Source organism: Pan paniscus, chromosome 9 (assembly GCF_029289425.2).
Source record: "Pan paniscus chromosome 9, NHGRI_mPanPan1-v2.0_pri, whole genome shotgun sequence".
Lineage (NCBI taxonomy): Eukaryota > Metazoa > Chordata > Mammalia > Primates > Hominidae > Pan > Pan paniscus.
The window spans coordinates 115213514-115228847 of NC_073258.2; the positions used below are offsets into that span (position 1 = coordinate 115213514).

At 38.4% G+C, this 15334-nt stretch overlaps 1 protein-coding gene across 1 annotated transcript in view; it reads left to right on the forward strand.

The window, feature by feature from the left end:
* The window catches only part of NXPE2 (neurexophilin and PC-esterase domain family member 2), a 222418-nt gene that overhangs the window by 8455 nt on the left and 198629 nt on the right, over positions 1–15334 (forward strand). The window lies entirely within an intron of this gene.

The following is a 15334-nucleotide window of genomic DNA, read 5'->3' on the forward strand; positions in this document are numbered from 1 at the left end:
CGATCTCCACTCACTACAAGCTCCGCCTCCCGGGTTCAAGTGATTCTCCTGCCTCAGCCTCTCCAGTAGCTGGGATCACAGGTGTGTGTCACCATGCCCGCCTAATTTTTGTATTTTTAGTGGAGATGGGGTTTCGCCATGTTGGCCAGGCTGGTCTCAAACTCCTGACCTCTTGATCACCTCGGCCTCCCAAAGTGCTGGGATTACAGGCATGAGCCATCACACCTGGCCTTAATGTGAACTTTTTGCTGGCATCAGTTCCTCTAGGGCATCTTCATCCTTTTTGCCACAACCACTTCGCTCATTTATGTCCTTAAGTTTGCCTTCATGATGTCCCTCAGGCTGCATATCTAGAGTCTTTCCAACAGTGGCAGTGTCAACATTTCCATGGTTAGCTCTCTCTTCTGTAACCCCATTTATGTTCAATTTGAATGTCATTTCCAGTGACATCACTTTTTGTTTCCTTGCTGCACTTTCATCTTTTTGGTCAATTCCCTCTTTCAATTATCCAGTTTTGTAAAATGTCACTTGGATTTGTTACTGGGAGAGAAGGAGGTAACACAACTACACACTTGGCCATCTCTGCCTGAACTGAATAACACACACACACAGTAGCCAATCACCAACAGACTTGGGAAGAAATGATGTGACTGGTCACTGATCGTGATGCCCATCTGTTACTTACATGGTGATTTGTGGACTGAAGAGCTAGCAGTGAACTTTATATTGTATGCAATTACTCACATTTAATTCACATGGTGACTGAAATTTGAACCATGTTGTTGAGGGATTGGTGTTAATTAAACTATGGGAACTGAAATTTCTGCATATTAGAATGGTGTACAGAACCTGTGCACAGTGAGGACCACCTGTAGTAATAGCTTTAAAGTAAAATATTGATAAAAAGTAAAGTCTTTTTATGTGTAAAGACTTTACTTAAAGTCACATTTAAGTAAAACCTGACTTGAAGTTGTATACATATCTCTCTATAATGCTACAAATTAATTACACATAAACATGTACAAATTAGCTCTTCAGGAGACCCATTGCAACATTTCTTCTTCTTTCTACCTTTGTTCCTCTCTCCACAAATATATCCTCTTCTTCCAGTTATAAAATTAAGACTCTTATGTATTTAAATTGAAACAAAGCATAATAGTTGTATTAGTCCATTTTCACACTGCTATAAAGAATACCTGAGACTGGGTAACTTATAAAGGAAAGAGGTTTGTTTAATTGGCTCACAGTTCCTCATGGCTGGATTAAGCCTCAGGAAACTTACAGTCATGGTGGAAGGTGAAGGGGAAGCAAGCACCTTCTTCACAAGGTGGCAGGAGAGAGAGAGAGTGAAAGCAAAAGGGGAAGAGCCCCTTATAAAACCATCAGATCTCTTGAGAACTCACTATCATGAGAACAGCATGGAGGAAACTGCCCCATGATCCAATCACCTCCCACCAGGTTCCTTGCCCAACACCTGGAGATTACAATTTGAGATGAGATTTGGGTGGGGACACAAAGCTAAACCATATCAATAGTGTGTGTGGAGGTAGGGGGTATTGAAGGGAGGACGAGCTGGTTGTGGAAGAGGTAATTGCTTATAACCAAAAGAAGCCCCCTAAAGCTATTAAGTTATATTATTAAATTAAATGTACATCTACCATATGACTCTATCATTCCACTTCTAGGACAAAGACTTGCACATGAGTGTTTATGATAGCTTTATTTGTGATAGCCCTAAACTAGAAACAACCAAAATGTCCTTCCACAGGTGATTAGATAAATATATTGTGGTATATTTATACAATGGAGTGCTGTTTAGCAATGAAAAGGAATGGACTTATATGTGGAATCCAAAAAGTCAAACTAATAGAAGCAGAGAGTAGAATGGTGGTTGTCAAGGACTTGGGGCAAAACGAATGGGGAGATGCTGGTGAAAGGGTACAAATTTCAGTTAGACAAGATGAGAAAGTTCTGGAGACCTATTGTACAGATGGTGACTATAGTTAATAATGTTTTGTATACTGGTAAATTGTTAAGATATTAGATATTTAATGCCCTCACTACAAAACAATAAGTATGTGAGGTGATGGATATATTAAATAGCTTAATTTAATCATTTCACAATGTATACATATATCAAAACATTACATGTACACTGTAAATATGCATAATTTAAATTTGTCAGGTATACCTTAATAAAATGGTGGGGGTACAAAGAAAGACACCACCCTCCACAAAAAAAGGAAAGAATACTCAATAGTAAACCTGAAATTTTGGAGTTCTGTGGGAGGAAAAGTGTATGAATAGTATAATAATGATATTGCAAGAAAAACGAATGGCTACTGACATGCGCAGCAATATGGGTGAAACTTCAAATACTATGCTGAGTGAATGAACCCAGACCAGGAGTAAATACTCTATGATTCTACTTATATAAAATTCTAGAACATGAAAATATTGGGTAACCCAATTCAAGTATTGAATTCAATACTTGAACAATTCAAGTATTGAATTCAATACTTGAACAATTCAAGTATTGAATTCAATACTTGAACAATTCAAGTATTGTTATCTGCTTATGTATAAAAGAAAAAGAATCCCTTTCTTTTTCTTAGAGCATGGTAAGTTGGTTTGGCTAAAAAGGACGAAGTTCTTGATAAGTAAAGTATTGCTTTGCCTTTGGTGATCGGAGTGATTTTAACAAAGAGTGGTACCTAGTAAAACAGTTTCACATCCCTCAGTGTTGCATGGAAACCTTTAACATACCTAAATATCTATGGACTAGAGTTCCTGCTGTATCTGCTGGCCATTGTTTGACACTGCCCCCTCCCCCACCCCAAGTACGAAAGAGGTTGTAGTAACACCATTTGTCACACACACATAGTTCATCCTAGATTCACCAGGTAATGAGGGTGGACATTTGTGTTTGGTAATTGCTTTTACCCAAAGGAATAATAGTACTTCTCATATCTCTGTGATGGGGAGGTAGTTACAATTTGGAGCCAGATACTTAAATTAACTCTCATGGAGTCTGGGAGATAGGGGCACTCTCTTCCTTGATGTTTACATTTCGAAGAGATGGCTTCCAGGTCCTTGAGAAAGACATTCCTTGGTTGTAAAGCTGGCAAGAAGGTTTGTTTAGCTTTTGAAAAGATTTGCAGACATCTCAAAGAATTTACAATTGCAAATTTTCTAAAGGAAATGCTCCAGGATAAGGGAGAGGAGGTGTCTTTCCCTTTCTCTCCCTTTTTACACCAGGATTTTTATATTTTTATTTTTTTGGATTTGGGTTTACCCTTACAGTACTTATAATCTGAAATTCCTTGAATGTGGTCCAAAGTATATTTCTGTTCATTTGATCTCACTGGAGACTAGAGAAGAGTCTCCAAATATAATTTAACTTTGAAAAGTAAACTTTCTCCTTCAGGCCACTAATTAACTTACTCCAATTATTGTTATCCAAGCCCTTTCTTGGTTTGTTCACTATCTCAACAAAGGAAGGCATTTTTAGGTAAGTTTAACCAACCCTGCTTTGGAGAAAGCCCTTCAAATTCAGTTCTCTTTTATTCTGGCAATGCCAATGAATATTAAATGTCAGATGTTGTGCCTATTGTCCTGGGCGCCAGGGACAAATGGTAAAAAAGACAGGCATGCTTCTGTTCCCTTTGGAGTTTATGTTCTGGCAGGGAATGAGACATTTAACCAGTGGTATTACCAGCAGGAGCCAGTGCCATGAGTGTGACTCATGGAAAAGCACAAAGTGCCATCTATAGGACAATATTGTGAAATGTCCTAACCTGGAACTGCAAGAGGTCAAATTATGGAGGGCCTGCAAACCTTAATAAAGATTTAGGATTAAAAATTCAGTGCCTTGAGCCTGTTCCTAGAGCTTTTGATTCTTTCGGTTTGGTGCAGCTCAAGAGCCCATACTTTAACAAGCTCCTCTATAGGATTCTGATGCAATTAGTCCCAATACTTTCCTTTGGACACTCTGGGCTATAAACCCTTTGAATGTTTTAAAGCCAGAGATTGGTATAATTGGATTTGATTCGATTGATGGAAGGATGGGGCAAGAATGGTTGTAAGGGATTTAGGGAGCTACTGTAGTAGTTAGGCAAAGAATAAGGGTAGCTTGGACTAGTAGACATATAGAGAAGGGACATCTATGTCACTAAGCATTTGAGAAATATTTAGGAGTGGAATAGGATCTTGTGATTGTTTAAATGTGAAAGGAGTTGCTGAGGGAGAAGAAGGAATCAAGGATGACTCCCAGGTTTCAGACTTGAGTAATGGGCTGGGTGGTGATGTCATTTCCTGAGATGGTGAACACTGGGAGGAACAGCAGTTGGAATTGAGGTATAGGAAGGAGGAGTTAATATTTTGGACACCGAGTCAGCCATGCAGAGATGTTTAGTAGGCAGTTAGATCCAGCAGTTTGAAGCTTAGGAGACAGGGCTGGAGTTTGCATGTAGATTTGAGAGTGGACAGCTGAGAGATGGCAATTGGAGGGCAATGGATGAGACCCCACGGTGTTAGTTCATTTTGCATAGCTATAAAGGAATACCCAAGCCTGAGTAATTTATAAAGAAAAGAGGTTTATTTGGCTCACAGTTCTGCAGGCTGTACAAGAAGCATAGGAGGACATCCGCTTCTGACGAGGGGGTCAGGAAGCTTATAATCATGGTGGAAGGTGAAGAGGGAGCAGATGTGTCATGGAGAGAGAAGGAGCAAGAGAGACATCAGGCTTTTTAAAATAACCAGCTCTCCTGTGAACTAATAGATAACTCACTCATTACTGTGGGGAGCACACCAAGCCATTTGTGAGGAGTCCAACCCCATGACCCAAACATTTCCCACTAGGCCTCATCTCCAACACTGGGGATCACCTTTCAACATGAAATTTGGAGGGGGACACACATCCAAACCATACCACTGCCCAAAGAAAGCCTCTAGATGGAGAAGGAAAGAAGATCCAGAAGGAAGCCAGAGCAATGTCAGACTATGTTTTGGTCAAGGAAGAGGAAGAAGAGCCAGCAGTAGATACTAAAAAGGAACAGCTAGGAAGATGGAAGGAAAACTATAATCCCTTGGCCAAGTGATTGGCTCAGGGGTGGCCACATGGCCCATACAGATTTCTTTCTAGGATAGATAAATGAATGTTGGGGAGAAAATTCTTTCTTTCCTATTGTGGTTGCTAAGCTAAAAAGACGTTAATCTGGTCCATGAGCAGCCACCTTTCCTGCTGCATGTGAGAGCTTTTCTGAAGAAGGAAGCTGGTGCACAACCAGAAGCAAAGTTGAAAAATGGAGAGCAATGAGCTCTGATGACACTGTGTGAGAGGTGATTCTAGCTGTTATGTTGAATCCCTTATTTACCAGTTACGTGATAATGACCTTTCTTACCTAACCTAATTGACTTAAGCTTTTGTCATTAGCAACTGAAAGTATCCTAATTAATACAGCGACCGTTGGTTAAAGTATTCACTTTATTGTTGTGGGAGACCCTTATTAAATACCTTTATGGGCCTGAAGCCCACTATTCCTATCCTTCTGCAATTACCGTAACAAAAAATAGGATAATTAATTTGTGACTTTTTAATTTTAAGTTACTTCAGAACAGTATGCTCCTTTTCAGGAAAATAAATTATATTACAACAAGGGAAGGCAGTATTTGCTAGATTCCTTTGAGAAATCTCTAGAGATTATACTTGCTTGCTGTTTTAATGCTTCAGCTAGGGGATGGAGAGGGACCTGCCTCAAACAAGATACCAGAGTTATGATTGGATTTGTCGAGGTCCCGTCATTTCTATCCCAGGGGATAAATAAAAGGAGGCAGAACCCTTGTGCTGTTGTGTCCACAAAACTTGGGTGTTTAACCCTCAGGACCAGGTCAGTTCCTAGCTTAGTGTGGGGCAGTGGGGTGAAGGTTTCCCACTTTTGACAGAAGGCTTAAAACTGTGATGTAATATTTGAATAATACTTAGTGTTGCCTGAGGAGAATGATCAGAGAGCTTTGATTGGTCTTTTGTGTCTTGCTGTCCTGAAATTTCTATCTCGTTTCTTAACAGGTTTCAAAGTAAGCCTAGCACAGAGAAGGAACTCATCTCAGATTTTGGTAAGGTTTTAAAACACATACGATAATTTAATTTAGAGCATTGTTGCCTAAAAAGAGCAGTACACTATCTCAGATAAATTAAAATGGCAACAATAGCGCTTTCCTTAGAACATGTGAAGAGGGCAGATACTTTTAATTTTGTGTGTGTGTGTGAAAAAGGAAGTGAAATTTTAAAAATAAAAAATACAAATCTAAAAGGTGAATGACACCTGGTAAGAACAACAACACAGATCATATTTAAGGAAATTCATAAAATTAAACTTGAATTTTAAAGTTAAGTTAGAAGACATGTAATTTAAAAACCTTTGGGAAGTAGTAAATCTACTGGTGCAGTGTAGAAATCTCCCATGTAGTAATTCAGTTTTCTTTTCAAATGGTCATTGATGGCATTGAATTCTGTCTGTTGGCAAATTTTTGAAATCTATCTCCCTTCTAAAGGGAACTGAGGACTTCATCTCAGTTGTGTACTTTTCATTCACCTTTTCACTCTCCAGTAAAACAAATACCCCTCATAAGCAATATTCAACACCACTATGTTTATACACCACCCTTCCTATACACTTGCAAGTAACTGTAGCGAAAGATTCAACCATCTTTTCCTCCTACCTCGGCATTGAAGGAACATAGCACAGGTACCACTAAGAATAGCCTTACACAAATTGAGAGAGGCTTTAATCCATCTTTCAACTGAAATGTATGAAAGATGGATTAAAGCCTCTCTCATTTTGTGCTCCTGGGCAAGTGGTGGCTGGCACGCACACATTTATTGAGTGCCTGTACCGTGTCAGTAGCTATGCAAGGTTGAGAGGATACAGAGATGAAAAAAATATATTTCCTGCTCTTAAGTAGTTCACAGCTTATTGCAAATCCAAATACAAAACACAGCAGTGTATAGGCTCCTCAGCATTGAGGCTGAGGTTAGGAATGCAGCTGTTAGCTCCAAAACAAGGCAGTTGGCTGACCTGGGATCCACATTCAAGACACTGGCCTTGTCAAAACTGCAGTTTAACAAACTGAGTTAAGCAACTAGAACTATCTGTTCAGTCTCAGTGTTACCCTGAGTACTCATGAAAGAATTTCAGAAAAAATTCCTAGGCAATTTCCTCTTTACAGACAAAGCAATGCTAACATGATTTTTTATTTGGGATTTAGAGCATATTTTTCATTAGTTTTAACTATATTTTCAACATTTACATATCCTCTTTCTCCCTTCCTCCCTGCATAACAGTCAATTATGTTTCTTCAGTTATTCATCCCTGTTTGAAAGCAGGTGCAAGGTGCCTTAGTTAATACAGCTGCAACTACTAAGGTCTTGTATGGCCACCTTAGCCCCATAATGCCATCAACTACTATCACATTTGTCTAATCTGTCAATCCCATGCCTTCCACCACTGTATTTTGAATCTGAGTGCACTAAGACTTTCTCCAACACTTCTCTACTCTGTATGTGTGTCATTTCATAAGAAGCTTTGTTCCCATAGGAGGTGTGGTTGCCTTGAGAGATCTGCGAATGTACAATCAATCCACAGAGTTTTTTTTCAGCCAATTGTTAGTTGTAATTTCTCATCATTGGATTACAACAATTAGGTTCCTCCCACTGCTCCCAGCATCCAGCTACTAATAATTCTACTCCTCCTTCACTTCCTAGAGTTTGTCATTCACAAAGTTTCTACTTAGGAAACCTTGCCAAACTTACTTTATATTCTCTTTGCTTTTCATTTTTCATTTACTACTACCCTAATCTATAGTCTGTATATTCCTTATAAACATAAGTTATGAAAGCAACAGTAAGATTTTACAATTTCAATATATAGATTTGTTAAAATACTTAAATTGTTTAAGAAATAGCAGCTGACATATTTGAGCCAGACTGCTTTGGTTTAAACCCCAGCTCTGCCACTCGCTGGTTGGGCTACTCATTTGGACTCTTTAAGCATCTGAAAAATGAGTATAATAATAACATATAGGTAGTATTACATAGTGGTTAGAGTGAGAGGATTCTGGCGTTGTGTTCAAATCTTAGCTCTGTCACTTATTTGCTGTCTAATCTTGATCAAATTTACGTAAGTTTTCTAAAGCACAGTTTGCTCTTTTATCCAAGGATAATGATAGCACCTGCCTTAGGAGATTGTTGTGTAAATGCAAGGCCTTAAGCCCAGTGCCTGGCACATCTTAGTACTAAACACATGGTCGCTGTTCTTAGGAAAAACACATAACAGAGTTAAAATTGATCAACTAAAACTCAGATATATAGCTTTCTAACTTTTCTGTGTCTGGCTTAATATTGTTCCTGTTGTTGATGGCGTAGGGGAAAAAGTAAAAGTTCCCATCCCAGGCTATAGTCTATTACAGTTTAAGCGGGTATCTTTCAGATGACTCCCACATTTCTTTTGTTGTAGAATGGAAAGTCTTAGAGGATTCCTCTCCCTGCCATACCCCTGTGATCACACTCCCTTCCTTCTTCTCTTTCCCTGATTGGTCTCTGGGCAGAGAAAGAAGCTTGCATCACCTCGTGGTGGTAGGAGTTCCATCCCAAGAGGACTGTTCCTCTGCTGCTTCCCACTGACCCCTGGCTGATGTGCAACTCATGCTACCTCACCTTTGAGTGTCTGATGCTATTCTTGCTGCATCTACCACTGATGCTTTTATGGGTTGTGTAGCTTGTGGCCTGTTTTCCAGTCAAGGGAAAGGAAAGATGGTTGCTCTTCCATGGAGAACTTGGGAAAGTTCTCCGTCATGTCTTCCTGATGACTGAGCCCCCACTGGGCTCCTACTGATGCCGATGACCTAATGTGACTCAGCAGCTCTCCTCTTCCATACCCCTCCCCTATCCCTTTGTATTGTTCAACTCTGCCGTCCTTTCCAATTGACTAATGGAATTATATATCCTGCAAGTTATTCAGTTATCAAAATTCCAAGTGGAAAGTGAAATTCAAGTCCCCTCTTTGCTTTTGGCATAGCCTCAAACTATCTGGGGTATTTTTATTGCACTTTCCCTAAGTTTGGGATGTAGGGGGGTAGAATTGAGGACGTCCTTGATGACTGCATGTGCTCTCTCCCTCTCTCTTTTTCTTTCTCCTCTCTGGGCTTGTTTTCCCAGTGCCCAAAGGGCTTTCCACCTTTCCTCTCTAGGTAGCGGGAATGCCATATCTTTTTTGTTGTCTACTCCGTGGCTTTTTGTAAGATTCTCATCAAGTTGGCCAGACTTGACTCTCTTGATTTATGATCTGCAATATATGAAGGGATATTAGAAATCCCCGTTATTCTCCTTAAAAAACAAACCAAGTTAGCTTTCATGTCTTTTCTGTTTCTGCGGGCTAGAATTCTGGTTTGAACATGTAAACTGAGCAACACTTCTCTTTCCACCTGAAATGATGAACATTGTTGATTAGGTAGGTGGGACTTGCAGGATAACATGACATATGGGAAATGAAATTTATATCACTTTAGTCTTTCAAAAATGTTCTTATTTCTATTTGTTTATAGAATGATAAAAAAGCAGAAAAATAATCATTCATAATTCCATCTCCAAGACATAGTCACTGTTAATAGTATTTCCTAGCTGGGTGCTAACTGGGTGACTTAGAGCAAGTCAATTTATCACTTTGATCCTTAGTGTCCTTTTCTGCTAAATGGGAATAACTCTTCCTCCTCCTCCCAGAGCGGGTTGTTTTGATTCCAAATGATATTTTTTTAAATTTCAAATTTTTGTGGTAACATAATAGGTGTATGTATTTATGGGGTATATGAGATATTTTGATATAGGCATACAATGTGTATTAAACACATCAGGGTAAAAGGGGTATCCATCACCTCAAACATTTATACTTCCCTTGTGTTATAAACAATTCAATTATATATTTCTAGTTATTTTTATTTTTTGAGACAGTCTCTTACTCTGTTGCCCAGGCTGGAGTGTAGTGGCACGATCTTGGCTCACTGCATCCTCCACCTCCCAGGTGGAAGCAATTCTCCTGCCTCAGCTTCCTGAGTAGCTGGGATTGCAGGTGCCTACCATCACGCCTGGCTAATTTTTGTCTTTTTTTTTTTTTTTTTTTTTTTAAGTAGAGATGGGGTTTCACCATGTTGGCCAGGCTGGTCTCGAACTCCTGACCTCAAGTGATCCTCCCACCTCGGCCTCCCAAAGTGTTGGGATTACAGGCGTGAACCACCACGCCTGGCCATTCTAGTTTTTAAATGTACAATACATTATTGTTGACTGTAGTCACCCTGATGTGCTATCAAATAATAAATCTTATTTATCCACTGTATTTTTGTACCCATTAATCATCCCCACTCCCCAAACACACTACCCTTCCCAGTGTCTGGTAACCATCCTTCTATCTCCATGAGTTCAATTGTTTTAAGTTTTTAGCTCCCACAAGTAAGTGAGAACATGTGAAGTTTTTCTTTCCGTGCCTGGCTTATTTCACTTAACATAATGACCTCTAGTTCCATCCCTGATGTTGCAAATGACAGGACCTCATTCTTTTTTACGGCTAAATAGTACTCCATTGTGTATATGTACTGCATTTTCTTTATTCATTCATCTGTTGATGGACACTTAGGTTGATCCTAACTTTTGGCTATTGTGCTGCAATAAACATGAGAGTGCAGATATTTCTTTAATATACTGATTTCCATTTTTGGGGGTATATACTTAGCAGTGGAATTGCTGGATTGTATGATAGTTCTATTTTTGTTTTTTTGAGGAACTACCAAACTGTTCTTCATAGTGGTTGTACTAATTTACATTCCCACCAACAGTGTACAAGGGTTCCTTTTTCTCCACATTCTCACCAGCATTTGTTATTGCCTGTGTTTTGGATAAAAGCCATTTTATTATAACTGGGGTAAGGTGATAGCTCACTGTAGTTTTGATTTGCATTTCTCTGATGATCAATAAGGTTGAGCATGTTTTCATATACCTGTTTGCCATTCGTATGTCTTCTTTGTAGAAATGTCTGTTCATATCTTTTGCCCATTTTTAAATTGGATTATTAGATATTTTCCTATAGAGACATTTGAGCTCCTTATATATTCTGGTTATTAATGCCTTGTCAGGTGAGTAGGTTGCAAATATTTTCTCCCATTCTGTGGGTTGTCTCTTCACTTTGTGGATTGTTTCCTTTGCTGTACAGAGGCTTTATAATTTGATATGATCCCATTTGTCCATTTTTGCTTGGTTGCCTGTGATTATGTATTATAGTCAAGAAATCCTTGACTACTCCAGTGTCCTGGAGAGTTTCCCCATTGTTTTCTTCTAGTAGTTTCATAGTTTGAGGTCTTAGATTTAAATGTTTAATCCATTTTGGTTTGATGCTTGTTTATGGTGAGAGATAGGGGTTGTTTCATTTTTCTGCATATGGATATCCAGTTTTCCCAGCATCATTTATTGAAGAGACTGTCCTTTCCCCAATGTATATTCTTGGTACCTTTGTCAAAAATGAGTTCATTGTAGATGTATGGATTTGTTTCTGGGTTCTCTATTCTGTTCTATTGGTCTGTGTGTTTCTTGTTATGCCAGTACTATGCTGTCTTGTTTACAATACGTCTGTAGTATAGCTTGAAGTCAGGCAATGTGATTTCTCCAGTTCTGTTCTTTTTGCTCATGATAGCTTTGCTATTCTGGGTCTTCTTTGTGGTTCTATGTACATTTTAGGATTTTTTTTTCTATTTCTGTGAAGAATATTACTGGTATTTTGATAGAAATTGCATTGAATCTGAAGATTGCTTTGGGCAGTATGGACATTTTAACAATATTGATTCTACCAGTCAATGAATATGCAATATCTTTCCTTTTTGTATGAAAAAAGTTTCTTGCATCAGTGTTTTATAGTTTTCATTATAGAGAGCTTTCACTTCTTTGGTTAAATTTATTCCTAGGTATTTAATTTTATTTATAACTATTGTAAATTGAATTACTTCCTTGATTTCTTTTTCAGATTGTTTACTATTGGTATACAGAGATGCTACTGATTTTTGTATGTTGATTTTGTATCCTGCAAGTTTACTGAATTTTCGTATCAGTTCTAATAGTTATTTGGTGGAGTCTTTAGGTTTTTCCAAATACAAGCTCACATCATCTGCAAACAAGGATAATTTGACTTCTTCCTTTCTAATTTCTATAAAATTTCCTTTCCAGTTTGGATGCCTTTTATTTGTTTCTCTTGTCTGATTGCTCTAGCTAGGACTTCCCATCCTATGTTGGACAACAGTTGTAAAACTGGGCATACTTGTCTTGTTCCAGATCTTAGAGAAAAGGCTTTAAGATTTTCTCCATTCAGTATGATACTAGCTAGCTATGGGTCTGTGGCACATTACTTTTATTGTGTTGAGGTCTGTTCCTTCTATACCCAGTTTTTTTAAGGGTTTTTATCATGAAGGGATGTTGAATTTTATCAAATGCTTTTTCAGCATTAATTGAAGTGATCGTATGGTTTTTGTATGTGATATGATATATCATATTGATTTGCATATGTTGAGCCATCCTTGCGTCCCTGGGATAAATCCCACTTGGTTATGATGAATGATCATTTTAATGTGTTGTTGAATTCGGTTTGCTAGTATTTTGTTGAGGATTTTTGCATCAATGTTTATCAGTGATATTGACCTTTAGCTTTCCTTTTTTGATATATTATGATCTGGTTTTGGTGTCAGAGTAAAACAGCCTTCATAGAATGAGTTTGGAAGTATTCTAACCTCCTTTATTTTTTGGTATAGTATGAGTAAGATTGCTATTCATTCTTTAAACACTTGGGAGAATTCAGCAATGAAGCCATCAGGTCCTGGGCTTTTCTTTGCTGGGAGACTTTTTATTATGGCTTCAATATTATTACTTGTGATTGGCCTGTTTAGGTTTTGGATTTATTCATGACTTAATATTGGGAGGTTTTAAGTGCCTAGGAATCTATCAGTTACTTCTAGATTTTCCAATTTATTGGCATGTGGTTGCTCATAGTAGCCTCTAATGATCCTTTGCATTTGTGTAGTTTTGGTTTTAATGTCTCCTTTTTCTTCTTTATTTATTTAGGTCTTCTCTCTTTTTTTCTTAGTTGAGCTAAACGTTTGTCAATTTTGTTTATCTTTTGAAAACATCAACTTTCCTAGTTGGAAGTAAAGCACTCCTCAGCAAATGTACAAGAACAGAAATTATAACTAACTGTCTCTCAGACCACAGTGCAATCAAACTAGAACTCAGGATTCAGAATCTCACTCAAAACTGCTCAACTACATGGAAACTGAACAGCCTGCTCCTGAATGACTACTGGATACATAACGAAATGAAGGCAGAAATAAAGATGTTCTTTGAAACCAACGAGGACAAAGACACAACATACCAGAATCTCTGGGACACATTCAAAGCAATGTGTAGAGGGAAATTTATAGCACTAAATGCCCACAAGAGAAAGCAGGAAAGATCAAAAACTGACAGCCTAACATCACAATTAAAAGAACTAGAGAAGCAAGAGCAAACACATTCAAAAGCTAGCAGAAGGCAAGAAATAACTAAGATCAGAGCAGAACTGAAGGAGATAGAGACACAAAAAACCCTTCAAAAGATCAATGAATCCAGGAGCTGGTTTTTTGAAAAGATCAACAAAATTGATAGACCACTAGCAAGACTAATAAAGAAGAAAAGAGAGAAGAATCAAATAGACACAATAAAAAATGACAAAGGGGATATGACCACTGATCCTCCAGAAATACAAATTACCATCAGAGAATACTATAAACACCTCTATGCAAACAAACTAGAAAATCTAGAAGAAATGGATAAATTCCTCGACACATACACCCTCCCAAGACTAAACCAGGAAGAAGTTGAATCTCTGAATAGACCAATAACAGGCTCTGAAATTGAGGCAATAATTAATAGCTTACCAACCAAAAAAAGTCCAGGACCAGATGGATTCACAGCCGAATTCTACCAGAGGTACAAGGAGGAGCTGGTACCATTCCTTCTGAAACTATTCCAATCAATAGAAAAAGAGGGAAGGGAATCCTCCCTAACTCATTTTATGAGGCCAGCATCATCCTGATACCAAAGCCTGGCAGAGACACAACAAAAAAAGAGAATTTTAGACCAATATCCTTGACGAACATTGATGCAAAAATCTTCAATAAAATACTGGCAAACCAAATCCAGCAGCACATCAAAAAGCTTATCCACCATGATCAAGTGGGCTTCATCCCTGGGATGCAAGGCTGGTTCAACATATGCAAATCAATAAATGTAATCCAGCATATAAACAGAACCAAAGACAAAAACCACATGATTGTCTCAACAGATGCAGAAAAGGCCTTTGACAAAATTCAACAACCCTTCATGCTAGAAACTCTCACTAAATTAGGTATTGATGGGACATATCTCAAAATAATAAGAGCTATCTATGACAAACCCACAGCCAGTATCACACTGAATGGACAAAAACTGGGAGCATTCCCTTTGAAAACTGGCACAAGACACGGATGCCCTCTCTCACCACTCCTATTCAACATAGGGTTGGAAGTTCTGGCCAGGGCAATCAGGCAGGAGAAGGGAAGAAAGGGCATTCAATTAGGAAAAGAGGAAGTCACATTGTCCCTGTTTGCAGATGACATGATTGTATATCTAGAAAACCCCATCGTCTCAGCCCAAAATCTCCTCAAGCTGATAAGCAACTTCAGCAAAGTCTCAGGATACAAAATCAATTTGCAAAAATCACAAGCATTCTTATACACCAATAACAGACAAACAGAGAGCCAAATCATGAGTGAACTCCCATTCACAATTGCTTCAAAGAGAATAAAATACCTAGGAATCCAACTTACAAGGGACGTGAAGGACCTCTTCAAGGAGAACTACAAACCACTGCTCAATGAAATAAAAGAGGATACAATCAAATGGAAGAACATTCCATGCTCATGGGTAGGAAGAATCAATATCGTGAAAATGGCCATACTGCCCAAGGTGATTTATAGATTCATTGGCATCCCCATCAAGCTACCAATGACTTTCTTCACAGAATTGGAAAAAACTAAAGTTCATATGGAACCAAAAAAGAGCTCACATTGTCAAGTCAATCCTAAGCGAAAAGAACAAAGCTGGAGGCATCACGCTACCTGACTTAAAACTATACTACAAGGCTACAGTAACCAAAACAGCATGGTACTGATACCAAAACAGAGATATAGACCAATGGAACAGAACAGAGGCCTCAGAAATAATGCCGCATAT